Here is an 11169-nt window from a genome sequence, read left to right on the forward strand (position 1 = left end):
TCTCTCCGGCACAAAATTATTTTTCTTTGTGGCAGGCAGAAGTCATGTAAAGGGGAGGTGGGGGTTCTTTTCTTTCCTCCCCCCACCCCACCTAGTATTAGAAAAAAGCTCCAAACTGAGGCACTTCTCCAGTAGCCAGGGAGCTGACTCCAACGCCGCCGGAGCGCTAGGATGCGAGGTTCACAGAGAAAGCTTTTGTGTGAAACACGGTTGAGGGACTGTGAATAACTGACTTTGTCGGAATTAACGGCATCATCAGTCCTATGGCTTCTGTGTGTGTGTGTGTGTGTGTGTGTGTGTGTGTGTGCTTCATGGGGAAAAGAAATAATTTGCATTTGACATGCCTGGTGGTAAGATATGTGAGAGGGAGGGAAAGAAAAAGACTTGGGGGAGGAGGGGAGAAGAAATCTGGATAAACCACCTACCTTCTGGGCAGATGGAGGAGTTTCCAAGATATTTACAGTAACTTAACAAATATTTTTATCACTTTACTCTTCCCCCTTGCTTGGACTCCCAATTCCAGTTTGACCTTTCCTATTGGGAAGTCAGGAGCTTTGGGGGGCGGGGGGGTGCTGACCCTCACTTGGGGACTTTCTTTGATCCTTGAGCTTTCTTGGAGAGGTTCGGGGAAGCTTGCGGTATTTGTTCCGTCCTTAGGAGAGGGGAAGGGGAAGGGGAAGGCATTGTGGTCAACATTCACTCCCCACCAGGCTCCTCTGCCTTCCCCTTTTGGAGGGAGTCTCCTGGACAACTGCTAATGTAGCAGTCCCTGTTCAGTGGCTGAACGGTTCACGGTCTCGCTATGGAAAGGTGGGATCAGAAAGAAAATAGATTAAATGTATTTTTCTCCCAATTACTAATGTGGGGGAGGGGTACAGTTCCCATTTGCCTTGACTTTTGGAAGGGGGCTATTTTCTTTTTTGAGACCTTACAGTTGCAGTCTGTCTGTCCAAACTGTTTATCTCAGACCATGCTATTTTTTTTTCACTTTTTCAGATAGCATCTCTCCCACCCCACCCCACCCCACCGCCACAGCCAGCCCCACCCCCACCCCCAGGCTTTTTTTAGTTGGAGCTTCTCGACAATAGTGTTCTTTTAATCTTCTTTTTTATCTAGGAAATCAGTTGGTTGATAGCATTACTTAGAGAAAGTAGTTGTTAGCAGGTGGATATATTTTATTCCATTATAGGTTTACTATTTAAAGTATATGATTTGGGAAGTGACAGCTTTTCTAATAACATTAGAACTAGAAGAAACATCACAAACCAAAAAAAAAATGTATTTTGGTGAAATGGGAAAGGCATTGGTTTTAAAGTCCAGGAATCCTGATTAGATTCCTTATTTTCTATCTGTGTGACCTTGGGCACATTGCTTAATCTCTCTGCACCTTAATTGCCTCATTTGTAAAATGTAGTATTGGCACAGATGAGCATTTAGGTTCTTTCTGGATTAAAATTATATGAATCTGAACTAGAAACTTGAAAAATGCTAGTGTGTTAATTGTGGGACTTGCCTCTTTTGTCCTGAAGTTGTTATTGTTGTTGTTAAAATAAGATTTTTCTCCCTTTGGGGGGGGGGGAGCTCAGAATAAGTTTGCCTTCCTATGTTCCCAAGAAGCAGCACATTGTAGGAGGACTCTAGAGAGATGTAGGTTCCAGGAGACACTGGAGTTTATAATTTTAGCAAGCACTTGCCCCTTAATGGGGTCTGTGAAATTGTTGATATTCATCTCACTTATACAAGAAAAGGAAAAGTGGGGGAGGGGAAGGGGAGAGGTGGAATCTAATATAGTAATATGATTTAAGGCAGCAGACTTGGCAAATCACTGTCATTTAAAAATTCTATCTCTGGTATTGCTTTAATGTCCAGTTCACCCAGTTGAGTACTCTGAACACTGTCGACATATCTGAATGCCCTAAAAAACTTAGTTGTAAAGTACTCCTGGGATATCTTTGATATTCACTTATAGTCTACTCAGTTTTCAAAAGAAAGCACACTAGGGCAAACAGTGTATTTTGTAGTTACTTCTAGGTTTTGATTCAATGCTGTTTATGAGGAAATGGTGCCATTGTGCTTGTAGTGGAGCAGAATAAATTGAATTTCTTCTTACTTGGCAATTGTTTCTTTTTCTTTTCTGTTCCTCTTAGGGAATGATCCAATAAGCCCTGGGAATGATAACACATTAATACAAGTATTTTGGCACATTGAGATGATTGTCAACTAAATTTCACAGAATTTCAGAGTTGGAAGAGACCTTAGAGAAAATCTAGACCATACGTTCTTAACTTGAAGTGGGGGGATATCTATGAACTAAAAAAATGGTCATTTAAGAACTGAATGTTAATGTAATTAATTTCCTTGGTAACTCCATATATTTTATTTCCTGCATTTACAAACTTTTTTTTCTGAGAAGGATATTCATCCATAACATTAAAAAGTCTAAGAACCCTTAAGTCCAATCCATATCTGAAAAAGAATTTCCTTTAAGACAGAATAGACAAGTGGTCATCTAACCTTCACTTTTGAATAGCACTAATGAGGAAGTTGGTCCTTATGTGAAGCCTAAATCCAGCCCTTCCTTTGCATCTTCCTCCTTAGTTTGCCTTCTGGGTCCAAGTAGGATGAGTCTTTATCTTTTCAACTGGTAGATCTTCAAATATTTGAAAACAGCTCTAATGTCTTATCCCTCCTCCCCATTCCAACTCTCATCTTTTTTTCTCCCTCTAAGCTAAATCTCCCTGTTTCCTTTTAATATGCCATAAACTTGAATTCCTTTACCATCCCAGTTGCCTTCTTTCAGACACTATTGAGTTGACTGACAATCTTTCTATAGAAAACAAACATAAACCACATCAAAAACCCATTGAAAGAGAATGCTTTTAAAAAGTATCTCTTAAAGGGCAAGGGTTGTTAAATGCATACCTTGAGTGATATCTCTTATTTTCTTTAAGGCAATAGTTGGTATTTTGTGAATGTTGTTTGGGGACCACTGTAACCAGTGTCTCCCCTCCCCAATAGTCCTTTTTAGAATTTCTGACTCCTAGAAAAGGCAATAGGGAGAAAATATTATCAAGTCATCAATTTAATAAAGCTCTTATTCTTGAAACATGTACCTAAGATGAACTGAGGTGAAATATGTTTCTTTCTTATTAACTACCAAGAGTCACCTATCACAGCTTAGCCATAACTTTTTTTGGACACATAATAGGGGGAGAGCTGCTATCTACCAACTTGCCTTTAATTAACTCACAATATATTCCAGATCCCCACATAATTAAAAAAATTAAAAGTTGACCTGATTTAAAGTGGAGAGAATGAGCATACATTGATAGCAGGTGATAGTTCATATATAACCTTCAGGCTTTGATCCCAGAGGATCAAAGAACTAGCCCCAGCTCTGGCTTGCATTCTCCATTTCACTTATACAGAATCACACCTTGATTACTCAATAAATATTAAATAAATCAAACTCTATCCCTTTTAGCTTATTTAGGTCATCTGGTCCTCCACCAGAGGTGAGGTAATTTGTAGGAGATCACATAGAAAGCAAGGTAGGAATGAACTGCAGATCTTTCTGACTCCAAATCCACTATTATCTCTTTTTTTATATGTAAGGAAAGTTAAGTGTATTGCCCAAAGTCATAGATAATAGAAGCAGCAAGGCGGCACAGTAACTAGAGCACTGGACAGAGAGTCAAGAAGACCTGAGTTCAAACAAAGCCTTAGACACTTAGAGTCTGGGGTCAGTCATTTAAACTCTGTCTGCCTTTGGTGCCTTAACTTCAAAATGGAGGTAATAATACACTTACTGTGGGGAGGAAATGAAAATAATGCTTGTAAATTGCCTGGCACATATTGGGATCTAATAAATACATACTTGTTTTCTTCCTCTTAATAAGTCTCAGAGCTAGTTAGGGCTGAAATCCAGAATCTGTTCCAGCCATTACCTTGAATTCAGAGCACTTGTTTCCCATCAGAAGCTAAGTTAGCCTAAATAGATCATCTTAAGTCATTACTAGATCTATACTGATTTCTGCTAACCCCCCCTCCCTCCACTCTCTCTTCCTTGTTCTAAATAAAGTTGTCTTGGGAAACTGGGGTTTGGGAGTCTGAAGGATGGAAAATATTGAATTTTCTGCTCTCTCTTTTCCCTTCAATATTTCCCTAATTCATTTTCCACATGCCCATCAGAAAATAGCATTCAATATGACAAAAGTAAAAGACATCCAGGCTGCTAGCCTGAAAAGCACACTGGACTTAAGCTCTAGATGCCAGAGTGTCAGGATGCTCTGCAAGCTTTGGCAACTCAGTTAACTTCTCTGAGACTCAGTTTCTTTATTTGTAAAGTAAGGACAAGATCTAAAGGCCCTTCCAGGCTCTAATGGTCTATCTGTAATGGATAGGATATAGAAAATGTTATTAGATCCACTAAATTTAAGCCCCAAATTGCATATCACGGTGTGTTCTAAAATGCAAGTTTGGGTTAATAGTGGATAATGGGGAAGCCTGGTATTTTCATACATGTGTGACAATTTATATTAATATATATGCAATATATTAATATAAGCATACACATATATGTGCATATGAATATGTATGAAGATGTGTGTGTGTTTAGGATTTGTCTCCTGGGACAGCTACTCAATTCTCACTCAATAGAGATTTCTTGGATAACCAAGTCAAATACACATACACACACATACACACACCTTTCTTCCCCCCCCCCCCCCTCCAGGGATAGAATATAAACCTTACCTTTCATTTGAACAAGTTAGCAAGGCAGAAGAGGCCAGACATCCAAGGGAGTTTTTGGTCCTTGAATATTATTTGAAACTGCCAATCTAGTGATTCCAATTCAAACCTTTCTAACCCAAGCCAGTGTAATCCAATCAACAAGTGTTAATTAGTAACTATTGGTTGGGTGTAGGGCACACAACCCTAGTAACACCTGGCAAGTCAAAGCAATGTAGTGCAATTGAAAGAGTGCTAGATTTGGAGTCAGATGACCTGGGTTCAAATCCCTTTTGCTACTTAATAAATTTTGTAACACCAAAAAAAATTACTTAATCTCTCTGAGACTTGATTTCCTCAGCTGTAAAATGTAGGGAGTTAGACTGGATGGCATCCAGCTCTAAATCTTTGATCATATTTTTTTAAAAGGAAAATGGTGCCTATCCTCAATGATGATCCATTATATTTTGGATAATAAAACATATGAACAGATCTATATATATTTGATAGTTTAAGGAAGGAGAGAATATTAATAAGAAGTAGGAAAGGCTTCCTGTAGGAGGTGGCTCTTGAGATAAACCTCAAAAGAAACTAGTAATAATAAGTAGAAGTAAGGAAGGGGTGAATTCTACACATGGGCATAGCCTGTGACGAAGGGTAGGAGATGGAATGTACCCATTTGGATGCTGTAAGGCTACTGATTTCTAGGTCAGATATTTAGTCTTAACTGGAAAGAGACTTCTTGTATCATCAAGCCTTTCCTTAGAGTTGAAAATAGAATTGTTTAGAGGACCAGAGGCTGAGCCAGCTGCCAGTTAAGGTGCTGCTTTGTTATCTGACTTTTAAAATTCTATAAATGACCTCCAGAGCTACTGGAATAATGAAAAGCTGATTGGAGTGTCCTAGAGTGAGATTGCCAGTCAAGCCCTGTCATGAGACAGGCATTTTCAATATGGAGACCCTGTAATCATTGGCTTTGAATTAGACCTTCATGATCATTTGTGACATCATTATGCCTGGAGTACCTAACTGCTCTCACAGAGTTCCTGGGTTCCCGATTATAGACCAAGACCATGTGAACCATGGAGAGCTACCAAGCCATGCCAGGAAGCAGATTGAAGCTGTTAACAACAGGAAGATCCTTGACTAATGTGAAAAAACTTAATTTGCTATTAACAGGGAAGTTCTTAACTATCTTAGACCTTTTGGTAGTCTAGTAAAGCTATGGATCCTTTTTGAATAATGTTCTAAATTCAAAAAACAAAGTATACAGGATTTTTGAATGTTATAATAATGATTTTTCCCATCCAAGTTTAATTTGCATACATCTTGAAGCCTATCCATGGGTTCCAGGCTAAGAACTTCTGCATTAGAATCTTTTATTATTATTAGTGTTATTGTTCTAATTTAAAAATAAAAGTTTTTTTCTCATTTTTAAATGGTAAATGCCAAGGGACAAATGGATTGGGCATGAAGCCCAATTTACCTCCTGAAAACTTGCAAAATTGCAACAGATAGATTGACTGCTTTCCCTTAAGACTGAAGAATAAGTCAAATTTTGGAGACAGAGGGCAGTTCTTAGAATAGTTCTAAGTAGTTCTAATAATAATAGTTCTAGAATAGTTCTTAGTGTGTCAAAGACATCCATAGCAGTCTGGAGAACCCTATTTGGACCTCTTCTTAGAATAATGACTTTAGTGGCATAAAATAACTGCATAGGATTACAAAAAAAATAGATTGTAGTATATGAATGTATATATGTATGTGTATACATTTATGCAAAAGTTTATTGAAGCTCTGAAATATATCAATGAACCCATTGGGATTCCATGACTAAGAACTCTTTCCAGAAAGACTAAATTTTTCTTATGTAAATTTAAAGTGAGATGAAACAGCAAACAAAACAAAAATCCTGATTCAGTGTTTGGTTATATAGTTCAGTGTTATAGACCCTCATCTCAAATACTGAGTTAAGTTCTTGGTGGCACATTTTAACATGAGGTATTAACAAGTTTGATGACATTCAAAGGGAGATAACCAGAATTGTTTTTGACTTTAGAGCAGGAAGGAACCTCCAAGGTGATCCAATCATTTGATCCAATCAAGGCCTCCCATCATTTAACCAGTATGAAAATTGAAGTCCCAAGAGGGGGTATCACTTACTCAAGGTCATATAGATATCAAGAACCAGAGCCAGGATTTGAACCCATGTATTTTTTTTTCTTTTTTAACCTCTTACCTCCCACGTTAGAATCAATACTATATATTGGTTCCAAGGCAGAAGAGTGGTAAGGGCTAGGCATGGGGGGTTAAGTGACTTGCCCAGGGTCACACAGTAGGAAGTGTCTGAGGCCAGATTTAAATGTAGGACCTCCCATTCTGGCTCTCTATCCCCTGAGTTTTCCAGCTTTCCTGCCCCCACCATGCATTCTATATTTAAGTTCATTGCTCTTTTTGCTATACTATGCCATTGAAGAAATCCAAAACCAAGAACCAGGGTGGTTCAGTATGGAGGAAAAAAAAAGATTTAATGGGGATAGGGAGGCTCACAGCAGGAATAATCATTGTCTTCAAATATTTGATCAGCTAGTATTGTATAATAAAAGACTACAAATTGAAATCAGAGGATCTGGTTTTATATCTTATCTCTGTCACTGTCTGATATTGGGTAAGTCGCCTGACTACTCTGGCTCATAGTTTCTTTATCTAGAAAATGAATATAAAATGAAGATGTTGAACTAGATGGTTTCCAAAGTCCTTTTTAACACTAAAACTGTGATTTTATGAAGAGTGTTTGAACTTCTGGCTGGCCATAGAAAGCAAAACTAAGGCCAACATAGAGACAGGTAGATTTATGGTCAATATGAAGAGGAAATTTCTAAGAACTAATGTTCGGCAATGCAACCAGCTGGTTTTTGCAGTAGTTGTAGACATCATAGCAGCTGGGTGGCTCAGTGGATTGAGAGCCAAGTCTAGAAATGGGTTCCCATCTGGCCTCAGACACTTCCTCTTTGTGTGACCCCCATGGAAGTCACTTAACTCACCATTTCCTTCCCCTTACCACTCTTTCACCTTGGTATAGTATTGATTATAAGAAAGAAGGTAAGAATGTAAAAAAGAAAAAGAAAGTACCATTTGGGCTATTTGGATTCAAGTCAGAAGAGCTGTTGTAATAAAGCATCAGGACATATTCCATATCCTGTCAAAAGAATTGGAATGTTCAACACAGTCCAAGCAGAATATCAGAAAACAAAGAGCACTTAATGGTTTGAATCAAGTTCTCTGTCCAGCAGGATGAGTTCACCAGACCATCACTCTGATCTCCTTTTGGTTTTGTACAGTTGTGACTGAAGTACTGACCTTTCAGTGACATGACTGACAGAAGCCCCAGAGTGTCAACCAATTGATCTGTGCCATTAAAGATCCCATGGCTGATTGGATCAAAGCAGAAGAATCACCAGATTATGCTTTAACAGGACAGTCTGCAACCATAAAATGAATGACAAAGGATTTTGAACAGGAAAGGACCATAGAGAGCATTTAATCTAAATCCTTCATTTAAGAGGTGGGAAAATGAAACCCTGAAAAATGAAAAAAAAAATCTAATGTCATGCAGATAGTACAGTCGGAATTGAAAACTAGAATTCCAAACTAGCATTCCTTTGCCTCCAGGTCTAGTATTTCCCTCATTAATCTCCCTAGATTAACTATAGGGTGCATTTCATAATCATAGCAGGTATTTTTAAAGGCATTTTAATGTTTATAAATTGCTTTAAATATATAATCTTACTGGAGTCTCACAGTGACTTTTAAGAGGCAGAATGTTATTGTCCTCATTTTACAGATGAGAAAACAGCCTCATAGAAGTAAAGTGGGTTGCCCATGCTCACACAGCTAATAACTGGCAGAGGCAGGATTTGAACCTGTCATTCTTTTTTTTTTAATGGAAAGCATCTCTACTTTTTTTTAATTTTATCTAATTAGTCAATTTAGAACATTATTCCTTGTTTATAAGAATCATATTCTTTCCCTCCCTCCCCCCCATTCCCATAGTTGATGAGCAATTCCACTGGGGTTTTACATGTGTCCTTGATCAGAACCTATTTCCATGTTGTTGATGTTTGCACTAGGATGATCAATTAGAGTCTACATCCCCAGCCATATCCCCTCGACCCATGTAATCAAGCAGTTGTTTTTCTACTCCCAGTTTTTCCTCTGAATGTGGATAGTGTTCTTTCTCATAGATCCCTCCAGGTTGATCAGGATCACTTCATTGCCACTAATGGAGAAGTCCGTTACATTCGATTGTATCACAGTGTATCCATCTCTGTGTACAATGTTCTCCTGGTTCTGCTCCTCTCACTCTGAATCACTTCCTGGAGGTCATTCCAGTCCCCATGGAATTCCTCCAGTGAACCTGAGTCATTCTGACTCCAGACATAGCACTCTTTTACTATATTGTATAGTCTCTGTATCTGCCTTTCAGCTCCATTAACCTATGAGTTATTTAGAATCTGTGCACTTGAATACTTCAGAATTTAGTTTTTTAATATATAGTCCAAGTATAGTGAGATATAGTGGATAGAGTGCCAGGCTTGGCATCAGGGAGACCTGAGTTCAGATACAGTGTCAAATATTGACTAATTATATGATCCTGGGCAAGTCTTTTTACCCTGTTTGCCTTAATTTCCTCATCTGTAAAATTGAGCTGAAGAAGGAAATGGCAAACCATTGTAGCAAATTTGCCAAGAAAACCCCAAATGGGATCATGAAGAAACTCCCTCAAGTGAACAACAAAAAGAAACCAATAGTCTTAGAGCTAGAAGAGATCTTAGAGATTTACTTAGAGCAACCCATTCATTTTAGAGGTGAAGAAACCGAGGCCTCGAGAGGGTCAAAGCATGCATTTTTTTTTAAACCCTTACAATACTGGTATTGATTCCAAGGCAGAAGAGTGGTAAGGGCTAGGCAATGGGGTTAAGTGGCTTGCCCAGAGTCACACAGCTGGGAAGTGTCTGAGGCCAGATTTGAACCTAGGACCTCCCATCTCTAGGCCTGGCTCTCAATTCACTGAGCTACCCAGCTGCCCCCCAAGCACTCATTTTTAAGGATTTTTCCTTTTGCTTTCAAAGCATAGCAAAATTTGCAAAACCATTATTTACTGTTGTTCTCATGCTATAACTGGCATTATTTCTTGTCGATTCTTTTTTTCCCCTTTCAATCTTGCCCTTCTTAGTCAACCGATTTTATTAAGTGACTTTGATGTGTTGGGCACTCTGATAAGCACTGGGATTACAAACAAAAAAAAAAGGCAAAAGACAGTCCTAGTTCTCAAGAGTCTCTCTCTGTGTCATGAGAGAGACAAGTAAATACCTTTGTACAAACAAGTCATACACAGAATAAGTTGGACATGGCCAGTCAAGGGAAGGAGCTAGCATTAAAGGAGATTAGGAAATTATTCCTGGAGAATATAGGGTTTTTACCCAGACCTTGAAGGTAGCCAGAGAATCAAAGAGGCAAAGATAAGGAGGGAAAACAATCTAGGCATGTTGGACAGCCACTGAAAATGCCCCGATTTAGGAAAAGGAGTATCTTTAAAATTTTTTTAACCCTTGCTGTCTTAGAATGATTACTGTGTATTGGTTCCCAGGCAGAAGAGAGGTAAGGGCTAGACAATGGGGGTCAAGTGACTTGCCCAGGGTCACACCGAATCTATTATTATTGTTAAAGAACCCGTACCTTCTATCTTATAACCAATATCATGTATTAATTCCAAGACAGAAGAGCAGTAAGGGTTAGGCATTTGGGGTTAGATGACTTGCCCAGGGTCATACAGCTCGGAAGTATCTGAGACCAGATTTGAACCCAGGATCTCCCATCTCCAGGCTTGGCTCTCAATACACTGAGCCACCTAGCTTCTCCTGGAGGGGCTTTTTCAGAGAAACAATTCAATTCAATAAACATTTATTTAAGTTTCTACTACATACCAGGCAATGTGCTCAGTCAGGGAATACAAATAAAAAAGACAGATCAGCCCTCAAGGAGCTTCAAATCTAACAGGATAAGACAATACACAAAAGGAAACTGGAAAGTGTGAGGGAGACAGAGGTGACTGGCACAGGGACAAGATGATTTGTGGGATCAAAACCAAGCAGAACTGGTCCTGGGCCAAGGTGAAGATATCAAAGTTAACCAAAATGAGCTTGACCGAATAAAAAATGGAAAGATATGAAGGAGCAGCAAAGAGGGCAGCATCACTGGGTCAGAGTATGTGGAGAAGAATAAGATCTATGAAGAGCTTGGACACTGAGCAGGATTTTATATTTGATCCTAGAGATGATAGGGATTTATTGAGTGTAGAAGTATATGTATGACATAGTCAGAACTGCCCTTTAGGAAAATCACTGGGCTGGGGCGAGATTGTGGAAGTGTCTACCT

General features: G+C 38.9%; 1 protein-coding gene across 48 annotated transcripts in view; it reads left to right on the forward strand.

The window, feature by feature from the left end:
• The window catches only part of DLG2 (discs large MAGUK scaffold protein 2), a 2177398-nt gene that overhangs the window by 1873828 nt on the left and 292401 nt on the right, over window positions 1-11169 (forward strand). The window lies entirely within an intron of this gene.

The sequence above is a fragment of the Monodelphis domestica genome, chromosome 4 (genome assembly GCF_027887165.1).
Source record: "Monodelphis domestica isolate mMonDom1 chromosome 4, mMonDom1.pri, whole genome shotgun sequence".
Lineage (NCBI taxonomy): Eukaryota > Metazoa > Chordata > Mammalia > Didelphimorphia > Didelphidae > Monodelphis > Monodelphis domestica.